Here is a 16979-nt window from a genome sequence, read left to right as displayed (position 1 = left end):
AAGAAAGGCAGGAGAAGTGCTGGACTGGCTAACCATGAGCAATGAATTTAAAGGTCACATCGGTGATGCAACAAGTACCAATCTAAACAAGCCAGAGAGCCATCCATGACACATGACATCCCAGAGAGACCATGGATGAAGTTGGGAGTAGACCTCTTCACTATAGCAGGAACTGGTTATCTTGTTACTGTAGACTACTACTTTTTTTTTAATTCATTCATGGGATGTGGGCATCGCTGGCTAGGCCCATCCCATTTTAAGAGTCAACAACATTGCTGTGGGTCTGGAGGCACATATAGGCCAGATCAGATAAAGACAGCAAAGTCCCATCCCTAAAGGCCATTAGTGAACTAGATAGACTTTTACAATAATCGGCAATGGTTTCATGGTCATCATCAGACTCTTAATTCCAGATTTTTTATTGGATTCAAATTTCACCATCTACCATGGTGGGATTCAAACCCCAATCCCCAGAGCATTACACTGGAACCCTGGAATACTAGTCCAATGATAATGCCACCATGCTACCACCTACCCCTTTTTCCCTATTCTCCCTCCTGTTCCCTATCCCCTATTCTGGCTACCGAGAGTTAGGCCAGCTAACTTCAATGATGACAGGGGAAATAGTAGAATGCCTGAAAGCACACTTCAGTCATCATGGCATTCCAGGCATTGTGACAAGTGACAGTGGCCCTCAGTTCACGAGTGAAGAATTTAGCCGCTTCACAAAGCATTGGGAAATTCAACACTATACATCATCTCTGCACTTTCCCTAGTTAAATGGAATGGCTGAGGCAGCAGTGAAAATTGCCAAAGGAATCATCAAGCGATTGAGCAAACCTAATACAAATACAAGACAATCCTCGAGTGGAGAAACACAATGACTGAAGGCATGGAAAGTAGTCCAATCCAAAGACTAATGTCACACCCCACCCAAACTACTCTTTCAATTGCAAAAATGATACTGAAACCAGAAGTAGTAACAGGCGTGAGTGAAAAAAATCAAGGCTTAATTGCAGAGAACCAAATTTCAATGGCAAGACTGCCAAACCATTGCCAGAGTTGAGCATTGAAGAGCCAGTCAGGGTACAAACCTTCAACACTCTCAACAAGAGTCAGCCCACATGGCAACTTGGGACATGATTAAAGAAATTGTCACCTTGATCGTACATGGCAGAAGTGGATGACAAAATATACTGGTGCAATTGCAAGCATATACTCACAGCTAGAGGAGCTGCTTCTTCACCGTAGTCAGCTGGTCAGGAAGAAGGGATCTTACCAGCTGTACTGAGTACACAACTACCATCAATCCCAGAGGTCCACACATCCCCAGCAACTGCAATGGAACATCAACAGTTACCACGGCAACATGTGCCATAGGAATGACACTCTCCAGACAAGGAATATCACCCTGAGAGACAGCCAATGACAACACATACACATGCCATTAAGAAACCTGCACGGTTTAAATATTATGCAGAGCATGCAGGTTCATAGAATGGCTAGTAAAACAAACTATTGTTACTGCATGAAAATAGTGGGTGTATAATGGGTAACTTGGGTAACTCACAGTTACACATGATCGAGCATGCAAAGATGTTTTTGTTCATTAGGATAAGGGGATGTTTGGATCTTTAGTTCGTTAGGGAAAAAATTGAGGTTTGCGTCTTTTGTTTGTTATGAAAAGGGAGATGTTTGGTTTTTGAAATGCAACATTACTACATGTCATATCTGACTTGCTGTAGTCATGTGATCTGTGCCATGAGGGACTCTCTTTGAAAGTAGACATTTTACAATTAGCTCAATAAAAGATTTACACTGAGGAAGCACTGCAGTTTTCGAACTTGAAACATGTCTCATTTTGTCAACAAAATAGTTGTTATTATTTTAAATGACACATACCCAAAACAAATCTTTGAGAATTTAATCTCCAGTTTTCAACATGAGAAGATAAAAAAAATAGGAGCAGCAGTAGACCATAAGGCCTATTGAGATTGCGATCATGGCTGATCTATGGCTTCAACTCCACTTTCTTTTCTACTCCCCACATCCCTCAATTCCCTAAGAGACCAAAAATCTGTCTATCGCAGCCTTTAATGTATTCAACAGTGGAGCATCCACAGATCTCTGGAGTAGAAAATTCCAAAGATTCACAACCTTTTGAGTGAAGAAATTTCTTCTCATCTCAGTCCTAAATGATTGGCCCTGGTGTACCCTAACCAAGGCACTCAGTTGATTCATCTCCAGTAATGTTCGTTTATCTATCAATAAGCTAGTGATAGGCCTGAGATAAGGTAGCTTTGCTTTAATAACTACTCATCACTTGTTTTAACTCAGGGTCTATAGTGAGAATCTGTGCCTTGCTGACTCTATCCCTGATCCTTCCAAACACAAATATGTAAAGGTAAAATGCATCAGTATGTCTTCCTTATGCTCCCATTTGAATACCTGGTCTAATTTCATCCCAACCCAAAATCATTCTTTAAGAGGTTAATTTCTAGTTTTCAATTGAATTCAGCTCCAGGTTAACAATTATATTCATGTAAGGTCAGAAAATTCACTCCTGGAGCAGATCACCAATCTGAAATGTTAACTGTTTCTTTCTCCACAGATACTGCCCACACTGCTGAGTATATCCAGCATTTTTTGTTTTTAGTTCAGATTTCCAGCACCTGCAGTATTTTGCTTCCACTTTTTGGTCATACATGTCAGGCGCACCAAATAAATGTAGTTTTGAATTTGAAATGGTGAAACTAACTTGAAATCAAAAAGTTCACCTGTGGAATATTGATGTAACCTTTCAAATTCTTCCAGCCACCCAATTTGACAATAGTTTAAGCAGTAAAAGCAAAACAAATGAGTCTGCACATATGCATAAACTTTTTTGCTATTTCAACACTCAGCTACTTTAATCAGTTCCAGGCTCATTACTTATCACAAAAACCTTGGCATCATTTTATTGTAGGTTTAGTTACATTCTGGTCATGGGTTGCATTAAGAAATGATATCATGACCCTAAGGCAATAAAAAAACTGCTTAAACTTCACCCACTTAAAAGGAAAACAAAAAAGAGTTTCAAAATCCTTTTGGCCTGCTCTGCCATTCTACGAGATCATGGCTGATCTGCAAGCTAACTTCATTGACCTATCTCACCCTAAATCCCTTAATACTTTTGGCCAATGGAAATCCAGGTGAAAGGTATCACCACAGTAACAGTTCATTATAGCCACCAATCGGCACAGCTACCAGTGATGGTATTAAAAGGTGAAGGACCAAGCCTTCTAGGTTGAACTTGATTGAGAGAAATTGATCTTGATTGGCCTGTGAGATTTCGAAAGGAAGCAGCAAGAGTTCCTGAGTTGGAAAGGGAACAAGGCAAGGTACTTCAGAAAGAGCCTGGAGAGTCCAAGGACCACAACAGTATGTGAGCATTCAGCAACCTGAAGAAATTAAGACCATTTTAAACAACGACATGGAAGAACAGCAGAAGAAACCCAAGGAGACTCTGCTAAATTACAGAATTCAACATGAAGCAAGTGAGCTTCGCAAAGAAAAGGAAAACCTGTTGAAAGACCTTCACACACTACATGACCTGTGTAAATATTGTAATGTCATGAGATAAGTATCCTTGTAAATACAAAATGTACAGAAAAGTTAAATGGGGAGGAATATAGTAATTATAGTTTTGAGAGTTGTAGGACTGTAGCTTTAATAATAATCTGAAGTTGTAAGATCACATGATCTGTGTAAACCCATGAGTTAGCAGTTTGTGAACCTCGAGTGGAGAGTTCTTCTTTAGTTATATTGTTGCACATGTGTAGTTGCTGCTGCTTGGAAAATCAACTCTGTAACACATCTGAAGACACAGTTGCCAATAGTGGGATGAAGTAACTCAGAGCTGGATAAGAGGGCAGAGTTTGAGTGCAGACCCCATTCTAAGTCAAAACTGGCTCACTATCCTGTCTGTTCCTATCCTGGATAGCAAAGAAGTGACAGAGCAATTAACTGGGTTAACTGTTTCCAATCATTTTATTTTATTTGAAGTAGCTTAGTAGGATAAGATTGATTCAATGTCATTGAAAGAAAACTCTGGGCCTAAATTCTGATTAGGATTAGAACCTAAACATTAACCTGTCTTTTCCTCGAACAGATGCTGATCAGCCTGCTGTGCATTTCAAACATTCCTGCACTTTGTAACCTTTGAAGACACATCTAATAATAACTACTGGCACGGAATGCTAATGTGTGCACATCATATTCCTCAGAAATTAAAAATCACATATATCTAAAAAAAAAATACATATAAACACAGGGCTGATATCTGTGAACAGCCTGATGCCATCTGCCTGGGGTTTGCAATCTATTTTCATCTTACTGATTCATGTCACTCCACACATTTCCATGTAGGTGTTGACTGCTCTGTTGTAATTAGTGATGCCTCTTTCCTTGGTTTCTGTAAGGTAACAAAAGAACTTCTGCCATGGCATACAATGAAATGAAGGTTACAGAATGTAGCCAGGTATTGCAGCCCATCAACACTGCAACCTGTATTATATGTTACTGTTTATGTTCACAACAGTAAGATTTTAAATTAAATTTTTAAAAACCTGATTGAATACAACTCAGCATCACTCCTTATTTTCTTTCCAAACCCTGGAACAAAGCCGTCCAATGCTAGGGAGCATGATCCTCACCTCAAAACATGGTAACTGTTCTCAAAGAGAGTAATCTTTCACTTAAGGTGGTTGACCAAAAACAGGGACAAACAGGTGAGTTTAAGGAAAATCTTTAAAGGAAAGGAGGGAGCAGGAGAGCCAGAGAGTTTAGAAAGGCAAGGGAACCCCGGTTGAAGGCATGGATGCCAAAGATGAGGTGAAAGGAGTGGTGATGCACAAGCGGCCTAGAAAGGCACACAAGGCCCTATGAGTCTGCACTTTGGTGGTGAAAGTGATGGTTTTGAATCATGCTGGCACCTTATGTTGAGTGTGCAAAATGAGTATGTTTAGATATGAAAGCAACTTGGGTCACGTGAAAGTTTTCTTATCTCAGTATGCTGCTGTGTGTAAGTGTCTTTCATTAACATGCAAACTGTGATGTGGTTTGAGACTACTTGAGCCTTTTTCTGAGAGCAACATTTTTTTGCACACGAGCGTTGAACATTTATTGAAAATTTACTTACGAGCCTCCTCGCTTTGCACATACCGGATTTGTGTCTGAGCGTCAAATCTGCTGCCACTGTGCAAGCTTCTCTTGCGGGCATTTTTCTTCATCACTGCAAAAGATCTCAATGTCCTTGCAGGCTCCACTTGCTACAATTGGCTATTTATAAAATGTGTTCTTGTGAAATGACACTTTCTATCTGACTCAACTTCATCTTGAGCTGGATTCAATCTGGATTACGAAAAGAGGAAACATCACTTTACTGTAGACCACCTCCAACCCTGCAACACCCCCACTGCTAATGTACAGTGCTCAGTGCCAGTGATGTCTGAGACCTGCGGGGAAGGTCCCAGTTTGACTGAATATAGGGGGCTGACCCTGGGCTCAGGGAGAGGCAAAATCAGCTAAGGTTCCGGCTCCAAATCACTGTACAGTAACCACACCCTCAACACCATTTCATATGAAGAGTCACCTAGAATTCTCTTCCCCACAAATTGATAGATGCTGGGACAATTAAAGTTTTCAGTTGGGATACCAATCTAATCAAATGACAGAGCAGTTTAGAGAGGCTGAATGACCTATTGCTCTTCCTAATGTGCCTAAGTGTGTGCATTTAAAGAGCAGGCAAGCACATAATTGGATTGACTATGATGATTCAATGAGCTATTAACCTGCAGCAATGTCCATTAAAAAAAAAACAATGTAGAAGCACTTTCGGTACAGTGGATGGGACTAACCAGTGTGAGGTCACGACTTCAAGAGGATTCAAAGTGAGGGAGAAAAAGCATCAGGAAACTGCAGTGCTAAAGCAGCAGAAATGAAGAATATGTTTTATAGACTAACTGCTGGTGGAGTGGCTGCAGAATTCAGCTCGAGCTGACCACTTGGAATTAGGTATTGTGCATCTCAGTTGTACAGCGTTCATGATGTCAGTAGTGCACCACTACTAAACATTTAGTATAAGACTGGCAGAAATCAAAAGTTGGTGCCAGCAGGGAAATGACCTAGAATAGGTGTAACCAGGCTAAATCCCGTGTTGCTTATTTGCAGCTATAAAATATACTAATAACGTCTACCAAAGTGAGGCTTTCTGCCTCCTTGAGCACACATTAGGGTGTTAAAGGAATGCATCCCAAGCTGTTTGCAATTCTGCCACTGTTCCCTTTCCCTTTCTGCATGAAAATATCAGCTCAAAGAATGCTGGCGACCCTGAGGAATTAATAAAGGGAGGTCAAGGCAAAATACTTATCATTTTACCTGGAACTCACACAATCACAGAGTCACACAGTGCAGAAGAGGCCCTTCGGCCCATCGAGTCTGCACTGACACGTGAGAAACACCTGACCTACCTACCTAATCCCATTTACCAGCACTTGGCAATAACCTTGAATGTTATGACATGCCAAGTGCTCATCCAGGTACTTTTTAAAGGATGTAAGGTAACCCGCCTCCACTACCCTCCCAGGCAGCGCATTCCAGACCTCCCTCTGGGTAAAAAGGTTTTTCCTCACACCCCCACTAAACCTCCAGCCGCTCACCATGAACTTATGTCCCCTCGTGACTGACCCTTCAACTAAGGGGAACAGGTCCCTATCCACCCTGTCCATGCTCCTCATAATCTTGTGCACCTCAATCAGGTCGCCCCTCAGGCTTCTCTGCTCCAACAAAAACAACCCAACTCTATCCAACCTCTCTTCATAATTTAAATGTTTCATCCCAGGCAACATCCTGGTGAATCTCCTCTGCACCCCCTCCAGTGCAATCACATCCTTCCTATAATGTGGCGACCAGAACTGCACACAGTACTCCAGTTGTGGCCTCCCCAAGGTTCTATACAACTCCAACATGACCTTGCTACTTTTGTAATCTATGCCTTGATTGATAAAGGCAAGTGTCCCATATGCCTTTTTCACCACCCCAATAACATGCCCCTCCGCCTTCAGAGATCTATGGACACACACACCAAGGTCCCTTTGCTCTTCAGCACTTCATAGTGTCATGCCGTTCTTTGAATACATCCTTGTCAAATTACTCCTTTCAAAGTATATCACCTCTCACTTTTCAGGGTTACATTCCATCTGCCACTTATCTGCCCATTTGACCATGCCTTCTATATCTTCCTGTAGCCCAAGACACTCAACCTCACTGTTAACCACCTGGCCAATCTTTGTATCATCTGCAAACTTACTAATCCAACCCCCCACATTGTCATCTATGTCATTTATATAAATGACGAATAATAGGAGACCCAGCACAGATCCCTGCGGTACACAGCTGGACACTGGTTTCCAGTCGCTAAAGCAGACTTCTGTCATCACCCTGTCTCCTACAACTAAGCCAATTTTGAATCCACCTCATCAAATTACCCCTGTATCCCATGTGCATTTGCCTTCTTTATAAGTCTTCCATGTGAGATCTTGTCAAAGGCTTTGCTGAAATCCATATAAACTACATCAACTAACCTCATCTACACATCTGGTCACCTCCTCAAAAAATACAATTAAATTTGTTAGGCATGATCTCCCTCTGACAAAGCCATGCTGACTATCCCTGATCAAACCTTGCCTCTCCAAGTGGAGATAGATTCTCTTCTTCAAAATTTTCTCCAATAGTTTCCCTACCACTGACGTGAGACTCACTGGCCTGTAGTTCCCTGGCTTATCTCTACAACCCTTCTTAAATAGTGGAACCACATTAGCTGTTCTCCAGTCCTCTGGCACCTCCCCTGTGGCCAGAGAGGAATTAAAAATTTGGGTCAGAGCCCCTGCGATCCCCTCCCTTGCCTTCCTCAGCAGTCTGGGACACAAATCATCCAGACCTGGAGATTTGTCCACTTTTAAGCCTGCCAACTCCTCCAATACCTTGTCACTCCCTATATCAATTTGCTCAAGAACCTTGCAGTCTCTCTCCCCGAGTTCGATACATTCATCCTCATTCTCTTGTGTGAAGACGGATGTGAAATATTCATTCAACACTCTACCAATGTCCACTGGCTCCACCCATAGATTGCCCCCTTGGTCCCTAATGGGCCCTACTCTTTCCCTGGCTATCCTCTTCCCATTGATATACTAATAGCATATCTTGGGATTTTCCCTACTTTTACCAGCCAGAGCTTTCTCATATCCCCTCTTTGCTCTCCTAATCGCTTTCTTAAGCTCCACCCTGCACTTTCTGTACTCCACTAATGCCTCTGCTGATTTGCTTCCCTTGTACCTGCTAAAAGCCTCTCTTTTCCTTTTTATCATAACCTAAATATCTCTGGTTATCCATGGTTCTTTGGGCTTGTTACTCCTTCCTACCACCTCAGAGGGAACATGTTGAACCTGTACCCTCCCCATTTCCTTTTAGAACACGCCCCACTGCTCCTCTGTAGACTTCCCCACAAGTAGTTGTTCCCAGTCTACCTTGGTCAGATTCTGCCTTATTTTACTAAAACCTGCTCTCCCCCAATTCAAAACATTTTTTTGCAACTTGTCTACTTCTTTGTCCATAACAAGCTTAAATTGTACCATGTTGTGGTCGCTATCACTAAAATGCTCCCCCACCACCACCTCAGCCACCTGTCCAGCTTCATTCCCCAGAATTAGGTCCAGCACTCCGTCCCTTGTTGGACCCTCTACATATTGACCTAAAAAGTTCTCCTGTACACATTTCAAGAAATCCACTCCATCCAAGCCCTTAACACTATGTCTATCCCAATTAATGTTGGGAAAGTTGAAATCACCTAATATAATTACCCTATTGTTATTGTTTTTACACACCTCCGCAAATTGTGCACATATTTGCTCCTCAATTTCCCGCTGACTATCTGGGGATCTATAATAAACACCTAACAACGTGGCTGCCTCTTTTTTATTCCTAAGCTGTACCCACAAAGCTTCATTCGATGCCCCCTCCAAGATCTCATCTCTCCTTCCTGCAGTAACTGACTCTTTAACTAATAATGCAATGCCTCCTCCTCTTTTACCCCCTCCCCTGTCTCGCCTGAAGATTCTATATCCCAGAATGTTGAGCTGCCAATCCTGCCCCTCCCTCAACCACGTCTCAGTGATGGCTTCTGTGTCACAATTCCACATGTCAATCCTCATCCTTAACTCATCCGTTTTACTTGTAATACTCCTGACATTAAAGTAGAGGCCATCAGCCTTGCCTTACTCCCTTGAAACTTAATGCAGCTGTACTCCCTATGACTTGATTGTTTTAGTGTATTATGATGTGTCTCTATTCTGCTAACATTCTGTGATCCCTTCCCCTGCAAAATTAGTTTAAACTCCTCCCAACAGCACTAGCAAGCCCGCCCACAAGGATGTTAGTCCCGCTCTGGTTCAGGTGTAGACTGTCCCACTTGTACAGGTCCCACCTTCCCCAGAAACGGTCCCAGTGACCCAGAAATCTAAAACCTTCCCTCCTGCACGTATTCATCTGCACTATTCTCCTATTTCTGAGCTCGCTAGCACGTGGCACTGGGAGTAATCCAGAGATTACAACTCGAGAGGTCTTGCTTTTTAGTCTATTATCCAACTCCCTGAATTCTTGATGCAAGACCTCATCCCTCTTTCTACCTATGTCATTGATACCAACATGTACCATGACCTCTGGCTTATCACCCTCCCTTTTTAGGATGCCCTGCAGCTGTTCAGTGACATCCTGGACCCTGGCATCATGGAGGCAACACACCATCCTGGAGTCACATTGACGGCCACAGTAGCACCTACCTGTTCCCCTGACTATAGAATCCCCTATTATTATTGGTCTTCCTCTCTTCCTTCCCTCCTGTACAGACAGGCTGCTTGTGGTGCCAGAAGCTTGGCTCTGTCTGCACTCCCTAGAGAAATCAGCGCCCTCATTAGCCTCCAAAATAGAATACTGATTTGCAAGCAGGACCCCAGGGGACTCCTGAACTACCTGCCTGTTTCTCTTGGACTGCCTGGTGGTCACCCATTCCCTTCCTTCCTCAAGTCCCTCCAGCTGTGGTGTGACAACCTCTCTAAACATGCTATCCACAATGCTCTCAGACTCACAGGTGCTCCACAGTGTCTCCAGCTGCTGTTCCAGCTCTGAAACCCAAGCTTCCAGGAGCTGCAGCTGGACACACTTCCTGCACACATGCTGGTCTCAGGCACTGGAAATGTTCCTGGCTTCCCACATGGAGCACGAGGAGCACACCATGGCTTTGAGCTCTCCTGCCATGACTTATCCCTTTAAATTATACTTTTTAGATCAATTACTCTAGGGACCTTCTTCCCTGATCCTCATTACTACAGAATATACAAACTATAAACCGTAAAATGACCTTATACCGACTACTTAACAGTCATTCCTTTCCCTTGTAGCTTCTACTGCTGCAGCAGGGCAAGACCACTCTTTCTGACGATTTAAGAAGCTGGATAACAAAGAAAAAATGCAAAGAGCACCTCTTCCCCTCTGCCCCGAATTCCCACTGTGCACCAAATTGCCAATACCCACACTCACTCTGGCTGTGTCTCGCTCAGGATGAGGTCTCTCCCCTGTTCGTGTGCAAGCACAAAATAAAACAGGAAACTCACAAAGGGCCTTTAAAAGGCCTAATGCACTCTTCATTAACATGTACAGGCCTTTTAAAAGCTCTCCCTTCTCCAGTCCCCAGGCACCTCAGGCTTATATTCTTCCTGCCAGGGGAGAAATCAGCGTACCCGATATTGTGGAGGCCCAGAGCCAGAAGGCCACCTTGGGTATCACAATCTCCTGTCACAGCCCACCACCCTGTAACTAATGAGGACCAGTCTAAAAATCAGAACAGACCTCCAGCTGGGGACACGGGACAACCAGCCATCTGAAGGCCACTCAGGGTGAAAGCCAGCCCATTGGTCATCCTCAGCAATGCAACCAGTGAGTTTAGGAACTTGGAGTCATCCAGGGAGGCATGAGGGGCGTCAATGTTTGGGGCATGATTTGGGAGAGGTTAGCCAGCTTGGAAGGAGCTTATTCGAGGTCTGAAATGACTATTGACACGAGTTCACAGCTAGTGACTCAGGATATGTGAGATTGCTTCAGGAGGATCTAGCCCAGCTTGAGCTATGTTCTGAACTGACCTAGGTAGAAGATTTCTTCACAATGGGATGTAAAATATCTCAGAAGGACATCACATCCACACCATTACATTACCCTCTGATGCTTTGGCTGCTTAATCTCATTACTTTTATCCGCCATGGGTCTGTCACATTTGAAATGCAGGGAACAATTAGGCTCTCCAACCATGATCACTGTGTTTTCAGATTTGAGGAATGATCTACAAGGAATGAGGTAAAAGTGGGAGATTCCTCATATCGAGCATATATGTTGACTTCTATGGGTTTTCCCATTATTAAACTTTCTATTAGGAATGTAGCAGCCTCTAGACAGATGGTTTTTGTTGATTTGTATGGTCTCTAACCAGCTCCTAGGGTAAGTGGTCAGTGTTTGGCCCATTCAGTCTCTGTTCATATGGGATTCCATGTTGTCTTGGAAACTTGAGGCCAACAGGGTTTTTTCCAGTAACTCCAACAGTTCTGAGCTGGAGGGTTAGGGTGTGCATGGGGCTTTCTGTATTCCAATGTGGGACAGTGATGGTAGAAAGATGGGTGCTCCTGCGAGTGGATATAGATTTGGGTTGCTGATTCAATGCTGACGTCATTTTGTGCCTTCCTTATCCTGTATGCTACCACCTGGGGACACCATTGGCTGGACATCCTTGGGGAAGGTTTCACTGTTGTCAGCATTGGTGAATGAACACTGTCTTTAAGGTGTTGGGAGAGATTATTTGGCCTGGAGTTACATAATGTGCTCACTTGAGAGTTGAGGATTTGGCTATCTCTGGGCTCAAGATGGGTTTGTATTCTTTGAATGTACACAGGAGAACTGTGTCTTTAGAAATAGAGGTTGAAAGTGTGTGGGGCATGGTGAAGGTTGGTGGGAATCGGGGGCTTCTTGCCTGCAGGGTGGCTGTGGAAGTACTGATGTGTCCTGTATGACAGAAGCTGCCAGCAGGATCACTGAGTTCCTCATTGGGCTGGAAATATACTGATGAAAAAAGATCCTCGTACATATTCCTCCCCCTCTTTTCCCTTCATATTGTTATTTTCCCAATCTATGCTAAGATAACTGAAGACCCATTTATCACAATAGCTAACGTTCTTCCATTTTTCTGCAATTTGCCTGCAACTTTTGCTCTGGTCTCACCTTGGTGGCCTATAGTATACACACCCAGGAGGGCATTGTTTCTTACATCCTTGAACCCTAACTTTCTGTTGATTTAATGCCCATAAAAGGCCAGGAAATAAGTCTGGATACTAGAATTTATTGTAACCCAACCATTATCAGGTTAACTTCATGTTATATTCATTGTAATAAGGTAACAAGGTCAAAACTGCATTTTGTGTTAACACTGAGGTAAGAAGCCATTTTGATGTTGTTAGCCTTTTACAACAAACTAACCCAAAATAGTATTTCAAAGCAGCCACTGACTAGTTACAGGTGATTGACCAAGTAGTGTACCTCAATTAAGTTACGAATGAAAGACGAGTAATTAATAATCAATAATTAATTAGAAGTCTTTTTATGTTATTTCTGTATTTCTCAATTAGCTTTCCTTATGAGAAAATTAAAGTGCTGTAACAGCTGCGAGAGAAACAGGATAAGCCTTGGACTCCCTGCTTATCAGGAACACACACGCTGTCTTAATAAATGGGACTCCCGTAAAGACATCAAGATAAGAGACACAACTTAAAGGAAGACATTGTCTTAAGTTTAAGACAATGTGCGTAATTAGCTAGAAGCAATGGAGTTAACTCTTGTCACATTATTGACAAATTATAGACCAATTAGCCATTCCTAACAACTTGGCTAAATCTACAACATCCTTTGAGTATGAAAAAGGGGTTGCGGGAACTATTTGAGTGTAGATCAAGTGTGGAAAAATCGGTTTAGATCTTCAGGGATAGCTGAGCATCCTCTCAGCATGAAGATCGTTTCCAATAAACATCAGGGCAAATGAATAGTTAGTACTGGGACGAATTCAGTGATGGATTCACTGCCAGTAGAAATTCCAGGAAGCTGCAATGCTTCTCAGAGGCAGTGACTGTTTCTTTGTCAGCATGAGGAGTGCAAGCACTTCTCCTGGATTGATCACCCATTTGAAAGCAAAGCGTTGGTAGTTGATAAGTAAACTTTAACTATATTCTGCCTCTGTTAGTTAATAAGTTTCTAAAACTAGCTTATAATCAATAAACTTCAATGCTATTTACTGATGTGCGATCTGAGTCTTTGCTTGATACATATATCTCTTTCAAATTCAAACAGTTTAAAAGAGTAATTTGGGTTCTAGTATTAGGCCGTGCACAGCCAAATTTGAAGTCTAAAACATAAAAATACCCCCTTTTTAAACTTGTAGCAGGGCTGTGGCCAGTGTCCTTTCTGCCTTAGTAGGAGTTCCTTTGGGTCTAGTGGCAAGAGATATAAACATACAAACACTCAAAATTCCATTGTATTTTAGAGCACAGAAAGAGTCCAGTCAGGTCAACTGTTCTGTGGTTATGTTCCGCACAGGTCTCCTCCCATTCCTTTTCATCTAACCCCGTCAGCATATCCCTCTATTCCTTTATGTGTTTATCTAGCTTCACCTTAAATCACCTATTCGCCTCGACTATCCCCAGCCTACTCAGTCTGTCCTGATCAATATTTTCTCTAAGCTGTCCTTAAAGCTTTGCCCCCCCCGGCACCATCTTTGTTCATGCGGCTAATTCCAATTCCTATCGCACTGATTATTGACGAGCTTACATTTACACCCATTAATTCTGGGATCTTTTTATTCCTAGTTTTAGACTTTTTTATGGAAGGGCAAGAAAAAAATAGCTGGCCCATCAAAACTTTCTCACGCACCCAGATGAATGAACCATCATGTTTAAACATTTCCTCCGTTGTCTGAGGGATAAATACCAGCCAGGATAAAGGGGAGACCTCCCCTGCTTTTCTTCAAATGGTGCCATGGAACCTTTCACATCCGCCTGAGAGGGTTGATGGTGCCTCAGTTTAATGCCTCCTCTGAATGATGGCAGCTCCGACAGTGCAGCATATCGCACTGGACTGTCAGCCTAGAATTTGTGTTCCAGTCTTTCACGTGTGGGATTTGAACCTACAATCTTCTGACTCTGATTCACAGCTGAAATTAAGAGGTGGGGGCCTCTGATGAGCCGCGCTGGCATTACTTGATAATACCGTTTGCTGCTTTAGAAGTAGATGTTGGCTGATCAGCCTCTGTCTTCATCATTTCAGAAATCAGTGGTAAGGGCTTTCTTCCAATGACTCAATGATGTAGTCATGCGAGCACACCTTTGGCTGCAGTGTCCAGTCTAAACTAACAAAAGTTGGCAACTCCACACTCATGCTCGCAACCCAAGTTTGCTGAAAGTGTGCCAGTGTGGGTACAGAATGAGGCTGCATTTGGTTAACTGTGGTGCTTTTCACAATTGGATAGCTTGCTAAGAATCAGTCAGTATTGCTAAATCAATAGAGAGTCGGTGCTATCAGGGGAAAAGAGGACACAAGTCACAGATAAAACCAAAAAAGGAGAAAAGAGCCGTGGTCTGTTCAATCTTTTCTGATACCCTATAAACTTCTCAATTCTAGTAGATCCTTATGCGCCTTCCCAATGTCCCACCACAGACTAACCAAGGTTCTATACAAGTTTGATGTAACTTTTCCACCCCTGAGTGCTATCTTTCAGGTAATGTACCCCGGTGGGAAGTTGGCTCTTTTAGGGCCTTATAAACCTGTGTCACTTCTTTCAGTGATTTAGGGGATTCTCTTTATTCTGCAATATAACATTTGCTCAGATTACTTCCAGAATTTATGCATATAGGTGAAGGAGATTTCCTTTCTGACAGGCATTCTGCAAAGCAACTTACTGGATTAGTAAATGGAGATGAGCATAATGACGCACATTGATGATGCAATGGCATCTCTAAATTAACAACTACATCTGCCGCTAAAACCACAGCATGATTAAAAAGACAAATGCCAGAAATCTAAAATGAAAGCACAACTTGCTGGAAATATACCTAAGGTCCACCAGCATTAAAAAAAGAGAAAATGCAGACTAACATTTTAAGTGCAACCCCTTCATCAGATCGGGAAGCTGAGAGATAAGCAAGCTCATTTGTGGCTGGTGGGAGGAAATGGCAAGCTAATACTTGAAGAGGAGCAATTAGTTCCGTTATGGGGAAAGAGCAGGGTAGTGGGACTAATTGCAGAGCTCTTTCAAAGAACCTGCACACACTCGAAGGGCCAAGTGGCCTCCTTCTGAGTTGTAACACTCTGATTTTGTGAAATGATGAGTCAGATATGCTGACTGGAGTAAGCAAAATAAGCAGTCAATTGGTGCATTAACCTATGAACACATTGCTTAAAAAGTTACCAACAGATGAGAAAGTGTTGGATGACAGGTAAAAACCATCATAGTCAAGTAATGAGAAGGCATTAGAAAGACAGAAAGATAGCAAAACTAGAACAGTCAGACAGGGGAAATATGTAAGAAAACACCATCTCCCTGGCAATACCATCCATTATGAGAGTCGGACAAGAGCGGCTTCTAACATTTCATTATTCCAAGCTGGTGTCTAATATCAAGGCCTGCATTTTCCTGACAGTGCAGTGAAGTGTGATGTCTGCCCTCCCATGTGATGCCGCTGGCACCTGACCATTTTCCTACATCTTTAGCATCGTGCTAGGGGGGGGAACAAGCCTCATCTGGCACGCAGGCAGCGGATTTCACAAGGCTCCTGCTCCTGCCTGGTCCTCCAGCTGGGAGGGTGGGACAGTGGTGGCAGGCTGCCAAATGGTCAGAAGGCCATTCAGAAAGGGAAAGAGAGATAGCACTGGAACGTTGAAAAAAGCCGTGGAAGAGGAGGTACACCATGTGAGAGTGTCTCATTGAACAAGGCCCCAATAGTCTCAGAAGCTGGGATGGAGATAGTACTGACAGAGTAGCAGTCACACCTCTGAGTCAGAAGATTGTGGGTCCAAGTCCCATTACAGAGACTAGAGTACAAATCCTGGAGTGATAAGTTAGTGCAATACTGAGGCACTGCAGCACTGTCACAGGTGCCATCTTTTGGATGAGATGTTAAACTGAGGTCATGTCTGCCCTCTCAGGTGGCTACGAAAAACTTTTACTCAAAGTAAATATGCAAATATATAAATATTCAAAGTAACCAATTACTGTAAGGGGATAAAAATAGAATTAACTGAATAGAAAATACCAACATTAAAGAAATACAAATATAAGTAAAATTCTGCTCTACGTAAATAATGAAATAATAAATCTGAGCACTGCAATAATAATACAAAGCCACATATCTATATTTAAATAATATATAATATACATATAATATTTATATAATGGAATAGCTGATTCTATTGCCTTCCATTGCAGTGCCTGGTGGAAACTTCAGAGTGCTACCTGTCCTCAATAATAACATGTGCACAAAGTGCCTCCTGTTGCTTGAACTCAAGTTCAGTGTTTCTGAGCTTGAGGAGTGGCTGCAGTCACTCCAGGGTGCACAGGGGGCTGAAAATTTCCTGAAGAGCATGGGAGTCCAGAGGGAGAGTAAGTGGGTGGCCATCGAGCAGGGTGAGAAGGAGCAAACAATGCAGCAATTCTCCAGGAGTGTGGCCCTCTCAAACCAGTTTTCAATGCTGGCGAAAATGACAATGCCATGGGGGAGTACCTTCCAGAGCACATGTGAGGCAAATGACTGCAGAGAGAGGGCACAGCGAAGTGTAGCAATGAATTTTTTATAGAGGAT

The sequence above is a fragment of the Carcharodon carcharias genome, chromosome 16 (assembly GCF_017639515.1).
Source record: "Carcharodon carcharias isolate sCarCar2 chromosome 16, sCarCar2.pri, whole genome shotgun sequence".
Lineage (NCBI taxonomy): Eukaryota > Metazoa > Chordata > Chondrichthyes > Lamniformes > Lamnidae > Carcharodon > Carcharodon carcharias.
This window is presented reverse-complemented; position numbering follows the sequence as displayed.